This window comes from Coturnix japonica, chromosome 4 (genome assembly GCF_001577835.2).
Source record: "Coturnix japonica isolate 7356 chromosome 4, Coturnix japonica 2.1, whole genome shotgun sequence".
NCBI classification, from domain to species: Eukaryota; Metazoa; Chordata; class Aves; order Galliformes; family Phasianidae; genus Coturnix; species Coturnix japonica.
In genome coordinates this window covers 75,519,262-75,540,142 of record NC_029519.1, presented here as the reverse complement: position 1 = coordinate 75,540,142, position 20,881 = coordinate 75,519,262, and the positions used below count along the sequence as shown (strand labels likewise).

The following is a 20,881-nucleotide window of genomic DNA, read 5'->3' as shown; positions in this document are numbered from 1 at the left end:
CTGGAGTGACGCTTATGGGGGAGGGCGACACTGAGGCGGGGCTCTCGTTGAGGGGAGACGCCGCTCAGCCCCAGTGGCTGAGGATAAAACTAATTACTGCTCAGTCGTTTTATTGAGTGCATGTGTACCTGAGTTGGGATATTTTAGAGCTAAAATAGTACCTAAAGCAACAGGCAGCAGCGGTGCTTTGCTAGTGATGGATGTAGGATGCAGGGTGGATGCTGTTCCACAAGCACCGGTCTGTGAGCATCTTATACCAAATACAGCATAAATCGTGCCATTCATTTTGCTTTGATCACAGAGATCTAGGGAACAACTGGGATCATACAGCAGAAGTGATGATTTAATATGGCAATAATGCAGTTATTGACATGTTAAAGAATAATTAAGAGTGAGGTGCGTGACGTTTGGGTGGAAATTCCTTTTGAAAATGGGGGGTTAAAACCTGCTGGGAGTGTTGCTCAACAAGATGGCCGACACCACTGGCAACAAGATGGCTGCCACAAGGGCAGCTCTGAACAGACACAGAGGTTCCTCTCCTATGGACCTCTGGCATTTCCCTTCTGTTTATGTTGTTCACCTATACACACACTTAAGCCCTAAAGAAAACAGAGGTTCTGTTTCTTCATCTGCCAAAAAGGCCAATGGTGTCCTGGGGTACATTTAAAACAGTGTGGCCAGCAAGGTGATCCTCCTGTAGTCTGCCCTGATGAGGCCACATTTAGACCACCGTGTCCAATTCTGGGCTCCCCTGTTGGAAAAAAATAGGGATCTCTTAGAGTCTCTTAGAAAAGGTAACAAAGATGATAAAGGACCTGGAGCATCTCCTGTGTAAAGAAAGGCTGAGAAACCCTGGTCTGTTCTTAGAGAAGATAGAGGATCAGATCAATGTTTATAAGTATATAGAGTGTGGGAAGCAATTAGATAAGGCCAGGCACTTCTCAGTGGTGGATTTGTAGCCTTCTCTTGTTATTCTTTTTTCTTTCTGGTTGGATGATAACTAAGCTAAATGAAGTGTGGCAACTAATGGCGGTTCCTTTAACAAAGCTGCTTAATTATGTAGAAACAGTATATGAAGTCTATAGAACGAAAAGAATATGCTCTGAAGTCATTAAACTATTGACAAGAGCCTTCAGACAGCAAACAGATGATTACAGTGAACTCAATACACTTAAGCAGACGAGTAATCAGACTCTCAACAGTTTCATTAATTCCAGTGGGATGCAGCACCCCAGACAAGCCTTTCAGACCTGAATCAGTTATATTTATGTACAGCCTTTTGTTCCAGATTTGTTTATACCTGGAAGCATAAAGCTATAAAGAAAAGCATATTCCAGTACATTCAAACAGCCTGCAAGCTCACAAGAACAGAATAAGACACAAAACATTGTTACTGGGGTTTTGATTTGAAAAACCTTAAGCTACTGCAGCCATTTTAGAGCAGCTTCTTCAAGCAACCATGTTGTTTGGAAAAGCTGTCAGCCATCTTGTTGAAAATGATGTGTTTTCTGGTAGGAATAGGGGGAGACTAAAAGAAAGAAACACAGGCCCTTCTTTTTAGATGGATTTAATGAGGATCAGAGAATGATGAAAATAAATGCAGTATTTAAACAAAATTAAGGTGATTATTTCTTATTAAGCATCAGCTCCCCCCCCCTTCCCTCCCCCCCCAAATGTTAAATAGCAGCATTAGAGCTGGCTAGACAATTACATAGTTGCTCCAAAAGTAATGCCTTCTATTTATTACCATGGAAACCACAACAAAAACAAAGAGCATAACCCAGTGATATGGAAAAAAGAAAAAAAAAAAAAGCAAGAATGTTTTATTTGTTTAAAGAGAGATGTACATAAGATTTATGAAAACACATATCATGCCTACATCCATGTTTTGCTGGCATGGACATGAAAAGGGGGCAGATAAAACCTTCAGTTAGAAATTTGCCTAGAAACTGAGGAACACACATGAATATGAACAGGGAGCAAAACCAATACATATGGGGAACAGGATTCCCCTGTGGCCTGCTAATAAATACTGGTTGGAAGGAGCATCCCTCTTTGTTTTTGGAGATTGAGTAGCAGGACCTCCACTCCCAAGTTCAGATACAGTTGGCCCTATAGCTTGTGCAAGTGGCTGTGTAGCAATAGGAAATCTGGGACACTCCTGCCAGGACCACATTCATTTCACAGACATGGCCTCGGTTCCCCATTGCACCAGTGACAAGCTGAACTGGCAGCAAGGCATTGGGGAGGTAAGACTCGGTGCATGAAGGGGAAAGAGGTGCAATTTGTGATGCTGTGGGCTGGAAGTGGGGGGAGGTGGGAACAAAATTAGCATCTGATGGGATGAATGACAGACTTGCTGTTTCTCTGATGCAGAATCACTTTTGTTTACACAGCCTGATGATACGCTCTGTAGTGATCTAGGCCTATATATGATATTTTAAAGTAGAATTAAGGTTTTAGTCTGCAGAAACTGTTTCTATGGCAATTACCAGGTTGTCTCATTGAATAGATTCAACAATATGGAATCAACCTCATCTGTATTCACCACTGTTCAGCATAAATGAGAGAAAAAGACCTCACTGCGTCGGCAGTTACACTAAGTTTCCACTCGAGGGAGAAAACCAAAGGATAATCAGTAGTTCTTTAAAAATACTCCCATTCATAATCATAGATATTTTGGATTTGAAGCCCATTGCTTTCTAAACGTTAAAACCCAAAGGTAAAAGTTCAAGTGGTAGCTGGATTACAGACTCACTCTCTATGAACGTCCAGGTCACAAGTTCACTCCTGTTCTTATGTGCCAAAAGCAAACAGTAGTGGCTACACATTAGCAACAGCACAGAAACAGTGGGAGCTGCGTGCAGTGCCAGAGAGATTTCCATAACAGTAATTACCTGTTGGTAATTGGCCCTGTAAAATAATAGATTCGGTGGTCATTAATTAAATTTTACCTGTAGGCAGACACGAGGACACCAGTGGAAGAATACGGATATGGTCTGTTTTCAAAGTGAGGGATAAGGAGTATTAGTAGGTCGCAGTGAAAAGTCGTAGAGATTCTAGCTTTAACCACCAGGTGGAGCTTATGTGAAAGAAACAAGCTGAAAAGATGCAGAATCATTGCACAAAGCGGTGTTTTGGGTCACTGCGGTCTATAGGAGTGGAGGGGGACATGGGGAAAAAGCTAGAAGGTTCTGCGCAAGGCAGGAGCCAGCAGAGGAGGGAAGAAGGCAGTGTTCAGACTACACACATAGGGGGGAAAAAGAGATATAAAATAGCAAATAGCTGTGATGTGTAAACTGATTGAAACACTGACAAATATGGAGGAAAAACAGGATAACAAAAGGAGTCTCTGATGTGAGAAATGCACCTGTTAGTGCCAGCTGATATGAGGGAGGCTGAGATTTTGTTACAGTATTACCAGTGCTGTAATTAAAATACCTTCCAGTTCATCAATTTGATTTTATCAATTACAGGCTTTAAAAATATGCGTTTTGAGTTATTCTTTGCCTCCAGGTTTTGTTATGTTTTGTTGGTTTTTTTTTTTAGTCTGGAGCGTTTGCAAGTTCCTGTCTGCAATTAGAAACAGAGGAAGCTGACAATCTTGTGCCATCATCTGCTTCTCAGAGTTGGGTCTTTAAGAAAACACCAAATGTTGTGTTACTGTCAATAAAAGCCTGAAATCTGCCACCTCTACTTTCAGAAACCCATCAGGAAGCAAGGCAAGAAAATCCTGCATACATGGAAGGTCCCCCCCCACCCAATCCCAGATTTAATGGACCTGATCCTGCACGCCTTATAGATCTTAAAACTCCTGGTGAAGTCAGCCAGGATTACAGGAGTGCTGGGGAATACGAAGGTCCTGCAAGCCAGATACTTTCTAGTCTGTGTCCATTAAAGAAACAGCAGAAGGGCTGCGCACCATTGTAGGAGAACTGTTAGCTTTGTATTACAAAACACAAATGGGCTACTTCCAAGGGTCGTTTTAGTAGCAATAGCCTAACTTTCTTTAGCAGTTTGGTGAAGCCGAGGCTGCTTGTGATAAGCACTGCTTTAGAAGAGAGAGGATTACAAGCACACGTACGCAGCTGTACCACTGGGTAGCAGGGGAAATGCTATGTTTCATTGTCTCCCAGGCATATTTGGGCTTTGTCTGCCTGAAAGGAGGGAAGAACTGAGCATTTCTTTTAAAAGAACAAATAAGAAAGATATTGAGGATGGAAAGGTTGATTTGCTGAAGCCTGATGCAAAGAATTCCTGTGTAGAATTTAGCCCTCTTGGGCCTCAGCTATTGTTACCTCTTTCTTGCTGGTTTTGCTGATGATCCTATCAGTCCTAGCCCATATATTTTTTCCTAACAATCAGTCTGAATGACCCTAGCAGAATATATTTCAGCCTTTGAATCACTCTCTCTTGTTTACCTTTTCTGGTTTAAACTCGCTACCTTACATAATCCAGACCGAGGCTATAACACAGATCTCACACTTTTTTATCCTGTTCTCCTTGACCTGACTAATACTCCCATCTTCTGTGCTGCCATACAATGACCTTCCCATTCCAGTATGCGAGCCCACAGCCCCTCCTTTATTCAAGTCAAAGAGCTGCTTTTCTCAAGAGGCCTCCCCACAGAGATAATGAAAAGCAGATTAAGAGATTTAAGAAAGGAGTTGGTTCCTTTGGAATGGTCAGTGAGCTTTCCCTTTCTACAACCATCCTCTAATACTGTAAATTTTCTAAATCAGTGTTTGTCTGAATGTCTGTGCCTTGACCTCAGCAGGACCTAAGCTGCTGGGCCCCAGTCCTATGCATGCATATGCATGTCATGTCCCTTTGCTATTAGCAGCATTAACAGATACAGTGTGGTAAGAGAACAGGCACGGTTAGGTGTTTGTAGGATCAAATCGTGGTACTTGCAGATATCATAAAAGTATTGGAAAGGGCTGAAAATAAACATTTTCTAAATCTTTGTGTGATACAGGAAGCAACTTCCAAGGCAAGCAAAGCACAACTCTGTTGACATTTGGTTTGGACTGATGTGTAGGTATATAAGAATTGTGAGGGGAAATACCTTGTAAAATGTGATGGGAAGCTATAGAAAAATAACAAAAAGCCATCAAGCACAAGTACATGCTAGTGGTGCTTTGCCTGTATCCTGCTTTTCTCCTATGTGGCCGAATTTCAGGCATCAGAAACAGAAGACGCTTTGTCTGGGTTTTCCCATGTAATCAGCAACCTCTCTCCTGTGTCTTAGACCTCTATTCACTTTACTACTATTATAGTGTCCCCCAGAGACAGCCTAAGGAGGCATTCACCCCCAGACGTCCTGTTACCTTAAAGCTATTTTTGTTTTTCTTCTCAGTAATGCATTACATGCTTTAATCTCGGCTATGTGATTGCACAAAGTGTGGCTAGCAAGTTGTATCTGTATATAAGGAACCACAAAGTTGATGTAAAAGAGCTTTACTGTTGGATTTGAATAGTATACTGGGGAGGTAAAGTCCCCCAAACCGGAAACTCTTCTCTGAAAGCAACTTCAGGAGGGAGCTTTGTGTGAGAGCCGAGGGCGCAGCTGGGGCCACACATATCTCGCAGTTCATCAGCTGCATTGGATACAGCGAGGGAAACTCGGACTAATCTGAGCAGCAGGTAAAAGTCAGCCATCCAGGCTGCTTGTCAGCCAGGATTACAAGCCCCACACGCATTCCGCTATGACACATATCTCTCATTTTCTATTTTTTGTATCACTAATCTAACAGATGAAAGGGGAAGTATACCAACAGATAGCAGAAAAAAAAAGAAAGATTCCATTCCCCTTTGGCTCGGGCAACAGAGCTTTCTTGTCATGCTAAGGGAACAACCTCCTCCCCTTTCCGAGGCCTCTCCTCCCAAGGAACAGACATCTAACTCTCTCTGAGCTGGAAGCCTCTTTCACTGTGCCAGCTGGGAATCAGGGCCCTGGGCTGGATCCCAGCACCTGTGCCTAGTTTTCTTACAGAGCGAGGCCAGCTGCTCATCCAGGTCCATAAACGTCCTGTACACCCTATTTCTTTTCCTTTCTGTACATTGCTTTGGATTAGCAATGTTAGCGTGTTGCATGTGGATTTTTGCAGATACTCTGTTTTAAAATCCCTTTAGCCTGCTTTGTCCTAAGGATTGTAACAGGGCACCGAGAAACAGAGCTATGGCATCTTTATAATAGTCCTCAAACTAGGGCTGTTGTAGTGCCCTAGTTTGTGCACTGTTGTGCCCAATATCCCTGTGCTATGTCTGATGGAATCTGAAGATGAGCAGGATATAACTGCAGGCCACTTTGGAAACTGGTCACATGGTGTTTGAGAGGAAGGAGTGTTTTTGATGGCTGGTGTTTGTCACAGAACTTTTCTGGCATCGGGGAGGGTAGCAGAGTGTAGTTGACCCTGAGGGTTCACATGCATTAGATAATTGCTTTGGCTCCAAGTTGGTTGACTGCACGTTAGACGAGTCATTTCTATCTGTGACACCAAAGTATCTACTGCAGACTTCCTGTGTTTCTTTCTTTCAGTGTGTGGAAATAACTATGAGTCTTCTCTGAGTCTGCATTACGTACTTATTTATCCAACAGTTCTTATGCAGTCTGCTGAGAGAAGACTACTGTCACTACTAATAGCTTAACATTGAAAAGCCCTCATGTCATCCACAAGTCATAGTATAAACAGGGGCAGGCTGGGACTTTCATTCTGTACTGCAAACACAGGGAGATACACAGAGGTCTGGAAAATAACAAAGGTGGGAGGAAAGCAAACAGAAAATGGTTATTACCGCTTCGCATAATACCATCTTAATTTGGTCTATCAGGGAGCAGACTTTAAAAAGAACAGGAGGAAATACATTTCGTATGAATTTCTTGCCACAGGATGTTGTAAAATCCCAAGGTACAAATAAATAGGTTCAAAAAGAAAAGAGACAAATTCATGGGAGCTAAGCTCAACAATGTCTCTGACACTTGCTTATCTAGATATATCTGTGTCAGGAAATCCCTAAACTACTGATTTTGAGAAGCGTGTATGACACAACCAGAGAAGGGCTAATTTTCCTGTGCCCCATTTCCAGTTCTAGACATACGTTACTATGTACTTTGCTTCTTGGTTTTCCTTGAGGAGTGGACATGGCTGAGCTTGCTTTTAAGTTTAAAAGCCATTTTCATTCTGCAGATAAAGAGAGGCAGGAATAAGAGACCATAAATGATTCCCCACAGGCAGCTAATGAAAACCGGACGAATTGAGTTGTAAATTGCAACTAAGGAAGAGGTGTTTGAGGTGAACTGCAGGGTCACTGTTGGTAGGTCTCAAGCCAGTTGATTTCAGGCCCGTGTGACTAGCCACTGCTGGGGGGCTGTGACAGGTCCACAAATCCCATAGAGCACGTTGATAGCACACTGTTTCTGCCATCCTTAGCTCCTGGTGCTGCTGTCACCAACAAGAAAACAAACAGGCTAACAGAGATTGGGATTTTGTGAACAAAGGTGTAACGAAAGCAGCCCAGAAGGGAGAAGGATTTAAGTCCAATTGGTGACTTTGCACCATGAAATTCTACTGTGGTAGGGAACTCGCATCATCTTTGTCATTCATACTATAATGTTTCCTCCTTCCAAATCTTGGCAAACTTAAAATTCTACCACAAGCCTCATGGCTACGAGTTACAATCTATCTCCCTCTAGTGGGTAGTAACCTATGGAAGCAATAGGAACACACGTGTTAGAAATTTGCTTTGCACTTGCTTCCTCTTATCTTCTTCCTCAGTTCTTTCTTCTTCTGTGCTCCATGATCATTTTTCTTTCCCCAAATCATTCAGTTTTCTTGATACCTTCTGAGCATTGTATCTTCCCTTCCTTGATTCTTGTGTTATGTGAGGATTTAGGCTGTTGAGGGTTTTCTATTTCACTTGGATGTAAGTGGCAGTGAAAAAGAAGCTGACCAGTAATTAATTTTAAACAAAATATTCCAGAGATTGTTGGTTTTTGCACAGACGTGTGTAGACCCCAGTACTCCAGAGACTTAGGAATCTGGGAAAAAGAAATCCCTAGGATCCAAGGTTTATAATTTTTCAATCTCGAGCCAGTCAAAAGACATTTACACTTGAGTTTTCTTATCCTTAAAATGGACTTATTTGGGTGGAAAATCTGCTGGATTCTGCTTAATAGATTATTTACTTACAATTTGCTGTTCCATTACCAAAAATATTAACAGCAAAATACATAAGCCAGCTGTGTTATGTCTAAAGTTAGCTCACTAACAGCAATAGTTAACTACCAAAGAGTATTCCCAGAGCAGAGCTGACGTTAATTGAGAAAGATAGTGCTCTCAAATATGTCGAGACAAGATGCTATAGAAATTGATTTAACCAGAGCATGCCTTTTGTCATGGAACTGCATTTCTCTCCTTTGCAATCTATTTAGACTAAATACTATTGCTGTTACTCTATTCAGATTAATGAAAAAACATTAGAAATGAATCTCAAAGGTGTTTCACTGCTGTGACTACTCTGAATTTCTGTCTGTTTAAGCACATTTCAAAAACCAAGATGAACAGGCCAGTGTTCTCCAAATGGAAGATGACAGATCTGGCTGGGAGAGATTTTTGTATCAGGCTTTGATAATAATGCTTTTCTCTAGTGGTAGTAGGCTTTGTAGTAATCACTATCTGCCATCCTTTTGTTTAAAGCTCTGAATTATCTAAATAAAGGGACAGAAACAACATTTTGCTCCAACACAAGTACTTTCACAGATTCCCTGATGCACTGACCTTCTCACTTCACTGTGGTAATGGTGCTCCTCAAAAGTTACTAATTAGAATCCCAACAGAGTCTTTATTATGGCAAACTTCAGTAACACAAGGAGGATCAGTAAATGAGGATACACTGGAGTCTAACTGAAAAAAAACAAAACACCAAACAAAACAGTGTCATTAATCATTTGCTCTGAGCTAATTCAGCCCTTACTAATTACCCACATAACTCGTGTATTCTCTGAAACAGCATCATACAGAAATAGTTTTTCTATATAGCATACCAGGATTGTCAAGTGTCATTTTACCAGCATAGATTAAAAAAAAATGTCATTGTCGCTCCCTTTAAAACTGAGATAACAGAACTAATTTCATTTTACCATAAAATAGATGAAGTAAATTCCTGTGTTGGTAACAACACATTTTTATTCAGCTGAGACATGTCATAAACCTGTTGAAGGTAAGAACTGTCGATGCTGCTGAAGGCAGGCAGAAGATACTGCAGAAAATCACAGATTCTGTCTCCAGAGCTTTATTTGCATTGATGTACAGGAAAGCAAGCAAGCAATGACTATCAGCTTTCAAGATGAGCTTGTAGTGCTGACAGTAAGAAAATGTTTCTTTGCTTCCAAATTGAGTACATTTGTTCTGGAATTTATTAAGACACTGTAAACAAAGAAACTTACTGTGCCACATCCTGTTCTTTATTTACAGTGGAAGAGAGCTTTGTTGGGCATTAGGGAAACTAGAACAACCGTACTGGCATAGACCAAAGGCCTATGAGTCCCTTTATCCAATCTCTGATCACAGTCACAAACGAGTGCTTAGGGAAAGAATATAGGAAATAGGGCAAGCAGAGCACTGCTGCCATTAGCTTACTCTGCCTGCAGCAGTGGCTGTTGTATTTCATCACTGCTGATGACACAGAAGGTAGTCTAGTGGTCTGAGCACAGAGCTGGGAGCTATGAATGTGCATTTCAGTCCTGCTGCTGTCACCAAGGTTACTTCTCTATTGCTGCGTCCCAGCTTGTGTGCATGTGCGCTTGTGACAAACCTGTCTTCCAGCCTCTGCACTGCAGAGGCACACACAATCCACGCTAAGGCACCTACACATTCGTGTTGTAATTGGCCAGGTCTGGTATTACCATTTAGAGACTTGTGCCTCACTAACGAGCTGCTTAACATCTGCGATTTGTTTCCTGCAAGAGCTTACTACAGTCCCACTGCACTTCTTATTGTGCCCCTTTCACTCTCCCCTATTCTTACTAGTTCCTTTATTTTTCACATGGTTATCACCACCAGGCCTTATAGTTCTTGTGCTTTGTCTTAAACTTGTCATTCCCCAGTTCCTTGGCTCCAGAAGACATGCTTAGAGCAGTGTAAAGACTCTGTAAGTGTTTTACCTGGACTGCTTAGCCCTAGTCAATCTATGAAGTCAGGTAAAGAGGTTGACTCCTGATGTCCAGCTCAAGCAGCTGATGAAAAAGTGAAAGTTATATTTCCAGTGTAACCAGAAAGATAACATTTAAGTAATCTCCATAAAAATTCCTGTAACATTTCTTGTTTAAAAACATGCTTCACTTTGCTTCAGGACTGCTCTTCAGCATTAGATTATTCCTGAAGTGTTTTCTTCCAGAAACATCACGTGGAAGATGCAATGTGCTGTTCAGAACATCATGACATAGGCAGGTAGATGGGAATTTGCCTGAATTAGTTTCGATCTTTAATCTTGCAGCAGAGAGTCATTAGCAATTTAGCGCGCTATTTACCCCATTTAACCATTGGCTGTACCCTCCTTTTTGCAAAGCTGATTCGAGCTGGCTGGATCAAAGGGCAGTTTGGAGGTATTTCTCCCTAAATTTCTCCTCCAGCTGCTTGCAGCTCAGCTTGAGCAGAACCCTGGAGAGCTCCTCATCTTCCTGCTGCCTCCATGAGCATCTGTGCGGGGCATGGGGCCCGAGGGTAGGGCGAGTCAAGTGTACATCAAGGTGACTGGTAACCCTAAGTGTCTGAACAGGGGAGCTGGGAAGAGTGTATGGCCATTATAAAGGATACAAACCCTCGTATACTGGCATATCAGTGGAAGGTTGTGCATAGTAAGTTAATAAATACAGGTGTGCATGCTTTAGCTATGACTCCGGGGTAAAGTGAGTAGGATTGCATTCAAAGAACAGTATTTGCTTCACACTGTCCTGTGAGATAGGTTCAATACACACTGAAAAGTATTTATAGGTTATATGCAGAGAAATTTAGACAACGACCTAAAGAATCAGCAGCATGCACCAAGTACTAACAGTCTGATCCTAATCTCACATTCCTTACTTCCATGTTACAGTTCCACAAGCAATTAAAATGGCTGCTTAGCTACATAATAATATTAGCTATAATTTGTCAAGTACTTAAAATATGAAAAGTGATGCTAACTAATACTAATCCAGTATTAGGAATGCACAACGATATTCCCATTAACTTGTTTAATATTCTAGCTTTGAAAGTGACAAGTGTTTTTCTTTCACATTTCTGCTACAAAAGCTTTGTTATTCCTTTGATCATTAAAATTCTGCAATAAAGGTGATTCAATGATTCTACAAACCAACCTCATCTCTAGAACATTATAATTCGACAATTCCAAGAGATTTCAGCACAGTACGTATGTCATATATCGCATTGCAGATTTCATTCAATAGCAGAAAATGTACTCTGAATGCAATATCATCTTATCAGTATTCCGGCACCATAAGCTTCACACTGCAAGCAGGGCACTGTTCGTTACAATGGAACTGAAAATGGAATAACTGAAGGGTTGATTTATATGACTTTCTCTCAGGAATGTTCTAATTCTGACATGATCTCTCTGACTGAAATCATTAACACTGTATAATCTTGATTTATTGCCTTTAAAAAAAAATTAAGCTTATATAGATTGAGCAACAGACTACCCAGCATGAAACACACTAGTGCAACAGTTCAAGAGGACGACTAGAAAATGCAGATTGATCATGTGGCTTAGTCCAAACATTGTCTCAGCCAGCAAACCCAAGAACAGGGCTGAAAGCAGCAGAAAAACATCATGCAGATGTTCTCACAAATCCACTCCGTCGCTCAGAAATCTCTCCCAGGTAAATACATGTTTACTGCAGTGATGAGAGCATCTTAATAAGTAAAAAAGATGAAACAATCTATTTATTAAAAGCTGCAGGAAACTTTCAATAAACAGATAATTTAGGGCAAAATGGCCGTCTCCTGATTCCCAGTACACTACACAAAAGGCTGAAAAACTGCTTTACCAAGCAGTTCTGTTTTACTCCAACTCCAGCAGAATAACCTATTGTATGCTATTCTGTGCAAATATCAGCCACGGGGAACTAGGAAAGACTTTTCTATGTGGTGAGGGTTTGTTGGACCTATTTCTAACTGCAAGCAGGTTAGACTGGAACACCCCTTCAAAATAATAGATGTTATCCATAAACCAAAGTAGTTGGATTTAGAACAAGTAAAACTCTTTTTAGACTGAGAGGTGAATCAAGTTGGATTCTTTAATTCTTGTTTTTTTTGGGGGGGTGAGATGGAGAGAGAACTCTCCAGTCTGTCAAGGTCTTGTTGAATGGCAGCACAGCCTTTTGGTGTGTCAGCCACTCCTCCCAGCTTGGTATCATCAACAGACTTCCCAAGGGTGGATTCTAGCTCTACATCCAGGTCATTGATGAATGTGTTGAACAAGACCAGACCCAGCACCAACCCCGTGGGGAATACCACCCGTTACAAGCAAACTCTGTGCCAGTGATAACCCACCCTCTGAGTTCGGCCAGTTCCCAATTCACTTCTAAAGAAAGTACAAACTATCCATAACAAACTGTTTGATAATATAACAGTATAAGCCCAATGAACACATCTTCAATATCTTACAGAATTAAAATCAACAGGTCATTTAATTCTAAGTGAACTAAGAAAAATCAGTCGCCCATTCCCCCCCTTTTCTGTTCATAGTATGCAGTGAAATGAACGTCTGCATCCTTCCCTCCCACACACTCAGCTCATAGTTCCCACTTAGCCACTTCCCAGGCCTGTTTTGGACAAATCTTTATCTTATCATCCTTCCCTTGCAAATCCTTCTGTAGAGCACTTAACATCCTCCTCTTTTGCAAATTCTACCTTCTACAAGTGGTGTCTAATCTATCTTACTTTATGCTGTCTGGAAAGCAAAGGGCTTTATTTTAGAATTCTTTTTCTTCAGTGCATTTCATTACTGATAAGAATATTTTGTTTAGCTTTCACAGATGGTAGTCTCCTCAGTGCAGGAAACATTGTCTGCTTCAGTGTATTGCACAGTGCTAACCCAAGCATATTATTCTCACCTATGAAAGGGCCCGTTCCTTATTACTTCCAAAGATCAAATATTACACAACACCTCCAGTATTAGCTGCATACGGACTGTTTGAGCTGCAGGTAATGCAGGCACTGCAAAGCCACTACGGACTGAAAGAGATTATTCCTTCCTTCCTGAATACGTTAGAGTGGATATAGCAGGAACTAAATTTGCACTTAGAGCATAACAGGAAGCGCTCGATTCTTTTAATGCATCTGTGAATAGAAGGGAAAAAAAAAAATACAAAAATTTGGAGGGACTCAAACTTGAGATTTTTGTTCCTTTATGTAGTAGAACAAAGAAGAAATCCACATTTTAATAATCAGTTAGTACCATATTTGTATACAGTACACATCAAGAGGTATAAATATGGACAAAATTTGGACTTTGTGTAAAGTCCAGTCTAGAATGCCTGACTTACAGCATGAGTTGTTTATTGAATTCTTAAATGAATGTATTTATTGGTAGGAAAAAAATCAAAACAGCAGAGGAAGTAATATAGCCTTAGATTTCCCAATGGTGAATTCATTAACAGAGTCAATTCTGAGCTCAGCCTGGCATCTTATCCACCAGACAACACTCACTTTCCTGCATAATGACAGATGATCATAAAAGCTTAACAATGTTTTGCTATGCTGGTCAAGCAAATAGGGATGAGAATGAAGAAAAACCATGGTGTCATCTTTGACCAATGCCACAACATTAAGTATGAGAGATTAAGAATTAGACTTTGATAGGATGAATATCATCACCCTCAGCAACTATAAAAAGCTCCAAGTCAAATGGTTCTGACTCACTTGAAGAGTGGGAGCATCTGCAGAGGAAATTCTGGGTATGGGCTGTCACCAGTGGCTAATCCATCTGGAACAGGTGCACAGTGGTTTGCCAGTCCCTCTTCATTTCAGGGCCAGGAGCCAGGGGATGCAGCTCACAGAAGGGATGCCCATTTGGAAAAGAAATTGAACAAACCAAGAAAGGGCACTACCTGCTTTGTTATCTCTCGTGAGTGTTTTCTGCTGGTAAAGTTATGGTGGCTTAATGGAATTTGAAAGCCTTTCATCACTCAGTGTACATTAGTGGTAATAGTCTACCTGTCCTTTCCCAAGACTGAGTTCTCCTGGGCCACAGCAGCAACCTCTGGTTCAAGTACTTTTACAGCCAATATGTTTATGATTATAAATTCAGCTGATTTTCTGTAATCTGGTGGCTGTTAATATTTAAAAGCATAACTAGTATATATAAGCAGCAGATCAGTATAACCTAAGACCAAAGAACATTTATCGAGCCCTTTAGAAAAGAAGGTGGAAATACTGTAAAATTGACTTTCAAATTAATGAACAAGGAGCACATACTCAAAATCTCAACTCTGGCAGATGCTGAACTCAGAGTCATTTGATCTGCAGCAGCAGCTGGATGTATCTGAGTAGGTCAACTGGAGCAGAAGGAAATCTTTCTCAGAAAGTACTGCTTATAGCTAGTCCCACTGGTGGCTTCTGAATAAAACATTTTAACTGCATTAAAATTATTTCCATTGATAAAAATACACCTATAAATAAATTATATTTTATAGAGAACTTTACAGGTAGGCCTGCATCAGACAAACCAACAGACTCTCTGAAAGGATTCATTCAATACCTTTGTTTTTTTCTTCCAGATTAAGTATGTCCATTGATGGAGAGTCTACCAGTCACAGCTAGCATTAGATATGGAGGTTGGTGGCCCTGCCTGCAGCAGGGAGTTGGAGCTTGATGATCCTTGAGGTCCCTTCCAAATCAAGCCATTCTATGATTCTATGATCTTTATTATAATTTACTGTAGAATTATTGCTATATTATTAACCTGACCAATAAAAGCTTGAAGATGAGTAGTTATTATTTAGAGAACAATGCAAAAAGAAAAAACAAACAAGGGAAATTAAGCTCATAAAACATCTTGCTCCCATTGATTGCCAATAGCTTCTAGTGTTAAATTAAGAGGTATTTTATTGTCTTCTGCAGCCAAGTTCAGCCATATTCCATTCAATAACCAATAATTTAGGTCTTTGAATTAATAATTATAAAAAGTTTTCCTCATTTTCTCACACGCTGTGTTTATTTTAGGATGTTAACACAGCAATCCAAATACAACACATAAGGCTCTCTCGGGGCTTTCTGTCTCGCATCCCAGACCTTCTGTTTCTTTCTCAGCTTTAGCAGCCACAGTTGTTAAGAGATATAAATAGTCCAAAGCACAAGAGAATCTCCCTTCCCTGACAGAATCTTTATTTACAAGCTGTACAAACCTATGCAGGTCAAACAGTCTCTCGCTGGCAGGTTAATAAGGCCCACCTGCCAAATAAACCCACCAGTGAACTCCACAGAGCCTACATAAATCCAAGAGGTTTGGACAAGAGAAAAAGATTTGCTCCCTAGGAATCATGCCAAAATGAGATGCTTACAGTTCAAAAGGAGCTCAACTTTCAAACTCCAAAGCTTCTCTACCTGGCACACACTTGTGAACATGCCAAAATCTTACCAAACGCATGGTTCATACTTCTGAAGACAACATTATTTAGCATTTATATTTCAATATTGCATACCAAGCACCAACACACAGAGAGCTCCTGTACCAGAGCCTTGCAAACATTACAAAGATTAAGTCCCAGCTCTGTAGAGCTTTTAGAAGGCAAGTGCAGTTGGGTCATAAATCAAGTCTTAAAATTAATTTGCCTACAATGCCATGAAAGGGAAATGGAAGACTAGAATAACAGATTATTTAAGCTGACCTAGAATTTATTTCTTACAAGCTACAGCACATATTTGAGTTAATGCAGGTAAGACTCCTGAATTCTCCAAGCGCTGTTTAAGGTGCTTACCTTCTTCTTTGGATACCGTAAACAGCTCTTTCTTGCCTTGAAGAGCAGTTTCAAACCCAAAAGATTCACATAACCTCAGCCCTTCAGCAAATACCATACGCCCAATGGTTATAGCAATTTCAAGAGGAGAGGTGCCCAACACATGATAGCGTATGCCTAAGCCCAACACCTCCAATGAGTCCATTCTTAATCTGAATTACTGTTTAATTCAACTGCTGTAAACATAGCTGAGACAGAGCGAGGTCTTTGCACTCCATGTAAAATGCATGTAGACCCAGAACTGGAGTTAGAACTGCCACAGTGGAATCACTCTTGCATTTAGGGTTGAGCTGCTGACAGTGAACCACAGAACTCCTACAGGCAGCTCAGCAGCCACCTTGCACCTCCTGCTAGGGCTTGTTCACCAAGCGTCTCATAATATGCCTGCACTGATTTGCAAAGTGTAAGCTCTGGCTCATTAACAATAACTGAAGCGAATAAATATAGCTTAGAGAAGCCAGCATATCAAGCTCAAGAACAGTGTAAGAACACGGTAAAATGTGCAAGAAACACATCCTACTCCTTTCAGTTTTCACAGCAAAAACAGGACAGGTGATAATTTAGTGGTTAGGTCTGCATTTGCAAGTCTGCTCATCCTATGGCTTAAATCCAGTTGTTTCAACCCTTATTTGTCAAGCACACTTGAAAGTACCCAACATCAATATAAAACAAGTGCTAGAAATCTTATAAATTTGCAATCAGTTCTCAAAATTAGCGGATGTTTCTGAAAATGTCAGTGGGCATTCTTCTCAAAGCATATAAACTGAGTAAATAGCATGTGATCACAGCTACAGCTTCTCAGCCCAGGAAATTGCCAGCCACCAACATAATTAGAAACAGTTCACACGATGAAATTAATCATTCAAAAAAGAGCAATTACTGTTAACAGAATAATGGCATGCCTTAAAGAAGGATGAAATTAACCTTTAGGACTGACATAGTTACCCTCACCATTCTGCATTGAGGCAGCAAAGATTAATATATGTGCAAAATAAAACACTGCGTTAGAGTCTGCTGAAAACAGAAGTAGCATTATCTATCTGGTCTATTCAACCCTTAACAAACTTTACTCTTTGGCACTGGCATAGAGGAGAAATATCACTGGTCACTTCTCTGCCAAAATGAAGAAAGCTTCAAGACATTAATATAAAGCTCACCACTTTGTGCTTATCACTGAACAATAATTATATGGAGATTAAGCACAGAGTCCTAAATCTGAACTGTAACAGAGTTAACAGTAAAACCTACCAGTATAGACCTCCAAAAGCCAAGAGTTAGAGTTGAGCTTTAGTTTTAAAAAGCTCAGATCTAGAAAATTATACTCAATGGTAATTCTACTCTAAAGTTAAACATTAATTCTGATTATTAATGAATTTCAGTATATTTCTAAAGGGCGTTATGTTTATATGCACAGGAGCATACTATGCAAGCAGAGAGAAGAGTTAACATTTTGAATCAAGCTGTGTATTTCTACATAGGTTTATTTTATTCTGAATGTCAGCAATGTTTAAATTAAGTCATACTGATGTTGAAGATAATTAGAGGCATATAACTTCTATAGATAACTTATCAGTACACTGAAGTTACTTATATTAGGTTGGATCATGTTAGCTACTTATAACTGGTATACAGCTGTTTTTTATCATCCCAACACTGGACAGCAGCAGGGATATGATCCTCAGTTCTCCTTTCTCCTGACCTCTGCTTTCCCCTGAAGATGTAACCCACTCTGTCATGCCTTCAACATTCCTCTCCCTTTTGCTCCCTCACTGACACTTCCCTTCCTTCTGCTCAGCACAAGTGATGCAAACAGAAATAGCTTATTTGCGAGAGGTGACATTTACTCCCATTATTTTCCCCACTGAAAAATGAGTCTGCTGAACAGACTGGTGTAGAACTCACGGCACGAAGAAGATCCACATTTAACTGTCTGTTTTCACTAAGGTTTTCATTTCTTACTCTGAACAGCATTGGAGCTACAAGGTACAGTTACACTTCAGATGTCTCTCATTTGGATAGACTAATTATGTTAGAAATTCTCTAAGCAGATTATTTTCTTCTTCCTGAAGAATCAACTTGCAATTAAAAACACTATGACTCCATTTTTATGCAAAAATGCAAAAAAAAAAACAAACAAAAACATGCAAAGAAGTTTAAAATAATTTTAAAATGGGTAGGAATTGAGTTCTAACACTTCAGAAGTTCTAATAGATAAGTTTCCCAATGAACTTTCATTCAAATTGATCACCAAATGTAGACTCTTGAGGGTTCATTTAGAACTACAATTTTAATATTACTGTGCTACAATTAATGCTATTTGGAAACACTGCTTTAAGTCATTCTTAATTTTACATCAGCAGCTTGCTCTCTTGGTATTCAGCAGAACACAGTATATTGCATGGCTGAAGACAAATGCACACGTGCTTAAGAAGATTTTTCTCTGCAAGTCTTGATGACACGTGGACTGACATACTGACAGATCAGTGGCTCTATCTATACCTACGACAGCTAAGGATGGGTTCAGACAGGGTTTGGGGCAGGTTGGAAACAACCATTATTCAGTGTTAATCCTAAAAAAAATCACAGACTGCTGGCTGAAGCCAGAGCTCAGGTGATGGGTTACCAACTGACAGCATGAAAGAGCAGTAACAGTGATGAAGGGTGACACTGGGAAGATATCTCTGCATCAATGCTACCACAAAACACAACAGGCAGCATTAACTCTCCCAGTGCATTCACGTTTTTATTAGAACTACAGATGTATTCAGTGTTTAACCTTAAAAGGTGAAGAAGTGATACAAAGCAGCAAAACAAAAGATACCTCCATTTGTGGGTTCTGAACAGCCTGTTACATCTCTTATCTCATTAAACACCTGTAGAACAGTAAAAACTGTGGATGGCCTGTTTTACTACAGGTCTGATTAATTCGTCAACTCCCATAACTGAAACAAAAATAAAAAGGGATTTGGAGAAGAATTTAGAGAGCAATCAGTCCCTAGGATCTGTACAGGACATAAATATAAACTCGAAGCTCTTACCACAAAGATCTACAATTAGATTAAATGTCCTTGCTAACAGCACCTTTGTTCTGTTCGGCCTTTGGCACGAGAAAGGCAAAGATTCAGTACAGAGAACGCAAAACTCCATTATTTCTAATAGTGAAAGATGCCCCAAAATGTGCCCCATCCCCTTGTTAGCAGGGCTGACCAGACTCTCAAGGGAGAGATTTTTGCACTGTTGCGTGGAATAGTGCCATGCACATTCAATTTGTTTCAGAGCTCTGGCTAATGCAGTGAAACTACACCAAATGCAGCACAGGCCTCAGCCTTTCAGGCACAGCCTGTCCCTGTGGTGGCAACAAAAATAATTATCTTCCTTTGCTTTAGAACCTCAGAGTACCCTAATGCATGCCTAAGGCCAAGGGCACTGACTACTGTTATTGCTGAATAAATAGTGGAAACGTTCTTGGAAAAGTGTTTAAATTGCAAATTATCCTTCAGCCTAGAAACTAATTAGTAATCTCTAATACATATAAATGTTTCTAGAACGATATGCAACTGCTACATTTATTTGAATTCATTTGCGGTGTTGAACAGAGATATTGATCTCGATACTATTTGTTAACAAAAGTTGAACGTAAAGAGCAATAACATTTTAGGTACCAAATGAAACAGGACTCAATAAATGAGTACTATGATCAGCTCTGGGTATAGATCATTTGGCTTCAATGACCTGTTCTGCTGTCTGAGAACCATCAAACTGCTAAAAAACCACCAGCTAATTCAGAATTATAAGGACAGCTAATGAAAGTGTAAAACCCCCCTAGAGGTTCGGTCTGGAAATTTGCAACCAGCAAAAACAGATTAGGGGACGTTAACTTCAATTATTTCAAGGCCATCATTCAAAAACAAGGCGCTGCGACTCCTGTGTGTCAGCATAACCTCACTCTGCAATACACGTGCAGTCACTTGCACCTGTGTAGCAGAATTAAGACTGTTTCCAAAAGCATAACAAACATCTACTGTCACAGTATCAACCTTGTTGTGTACTGCTAAAGAAAAACAGACTTCAGTATCACGGCCCGAGTTCAAGAAAATTGACGAAAAGAACTGGTTTTGTGAGTTCTGAAATCAAAAATATGGCATATGCAGTTTATCTGTAAACAGGCCTTAACTTATTATTCACATCGATGCCTACATACAGTGTAAGTCAGTGCCATTCCAGTTAAAGACGCTGTTACATGGTTGCAAACCTTAATGTCGCAAACAAGGCCAATTATCTGTATGAACTGAAAGGTGAAGGAAGATTTTATGTCATCTTGACCACGGTGGCAAAATCCACCGCTTCAACCTGCAACGACAGAGGAGGCAAACATGAGAACTGTGTTATCTGGAGGATCTCGTAGATTAGAAATAAGCACAGAATAAATAAATCTGTTTCCTTCTTTTTTAAAGACTGTGAATAGAAGGATTTCTATTACTAAGCCTGAGCACAGAACTTGCTGCCAAGAGAGTAGAGAAAGCATTCGTGACATATCAGTTATTGATAATTAACCTCGTTTCTGACAAATTCTTTCAACAGAAAACAGCAGCTCTCGAGCACAAACCACACTTCAGGCTTTTAGTATATTTTCACATTATTGCTCAACTACAGAAGAAAAGCACTCTTATACATGCCATTCCACAGCAAAACCATAGGATCCACACACTCATACGTCTATTAATCTGTACTGACACTTAACCTTTAATTAGAAAGCATCTTTTTTTTTCCTCCTGCAAACATAACTGAACTTGAAGAAACAGGAAACTTGCCAGCGATGTTCAACTCAAATTTGCTGTTTCAGAATCATCGAACCATTAA

The 20,881-nt window shown here is 40.2% G+C and overlaps 1 protein-coding gene and 1 long non-coding RNA gene across 3 annotated transcripts in view; one reads left to right on the top strand and one right to left on the bottom strand.

Moving 5' to 3' along the window:
- NSD2 (nuclear receptor binding SET domain protein 2) overlaps positions 1-20,881 on the top strand; it is a 93,956-nt gene that overhangs the window by 586 nt on the left and 72,489 nt on the right. The gene's annotated exons all lie outside the window — the stretch shown is intronic.
- LOC107313897 lies at positions 323-20,505 on the bottom strand. 2 transcript variants are annotated; one of them, XR_004306969.1, is made up of 3 exons: positions 20,223-20,483; positions 8,781-8,906; positions 323-751 (listed from the first exon to the last, which is right to left on the bottom strand). It is a non-coding gene; the product is annotated as an uncharacterized LOC107313897 (long non-coding RNA). The 2 variants fall into 2 exon arrangements; XR_004306970.1 differs by lacking the exon at positions 323-751 and adding an exon at positions 1,788-2,913 and having other exon boundaries at positions 20,223-20,505.